A 949-nucleotide genomic window follows, 5' to 3' on the forward strand; every position below is an offset into this window, starting at 1 on the left:
CAGCGGCTTTAACGATGACCTTGTATCAACCATGACGATTTGACCGAGCGCATAATTAACCTCCACCACCACAGTTTGCCTTGGACTTTTCTTTCATTGGATTATTCCCCCTGAACCCTCGCTCCCTTCCCTTGTCTGTGTGTGTGTCTGTGTGTTGATGTCTGTGTGTGTGTCTGTGTGTCTGTGTGTGTGTCTGTGTGTCTGTGTGTGTCTGTGTGTGTGTGTGTATACTTAGTGTGTGTGTGTGTATGTGTGTATACTCTGTGTGTGTGTGTATGTGTGTATACTCTGTGTGTGTGTGTGTGTGTGTGTATATCTCTGTGTGTGTGTGTGTGTATACTCTGTGTGTGTGTGTGTATATCTGTGTGTGTGTGTATGTGTGTATACTCTGTGTGTGTGTGTATACTCTGTGTGTGTGTGTGTGTATACTCTGTGTGTGTGTGTGTGTGTGTGTGTATATCTCTGTGTGTGTGTGCGTGTGTGTGTGTGTGTGTATATCTCTCTGTGTGTGTGTATGTGTGTATATCTCTGTGTGTGTATGTGTGTATATCTGTGTGTGTGTGTGTGTGTGTGTGTGTATATCTCTCTGTGTGTGTGTATGTGTGTATATCTCTGTGTGTGTGTATGTGTGTATATCTCTCTGTGTGTGTGTATGTGTGTATATCTCTGTGTGTGTATGTGTGTATATCTCTCTGTGTGTGTGTATGTGTATGTGTGTATATCTGTGTGTGTGTGTGTGTGTGTGTGTGTATGTGTGTATATCTCTGTATGTGTGTGTGTGTGTGTCTGTATGTGTGTATATCTCTGTCTGTGTGTATATCTCTCTGTGTGTGTGTATGTGTGTATATCTGTGTGTGTGTATGTGTGTATATCTGTGTGTGTGTATGTGTGTATATCTGTGTGTGTGTGTGTGTATGTGTGTATATCTGTGTGTGTGTGTGTGTGTGTG

Source organism: Notolepis coatsorum (assembly GCF_963971535.1).
Source record: "Notolepis coatsorum genome assembly, chromosome: 5".
Classification (NCBI taxonomy): Eukaryota; Metazoa; Chordata; class Actinopteri; order Aulopiformes; family Paralepididae; genus Notolepis; species Notolepis coatsorum.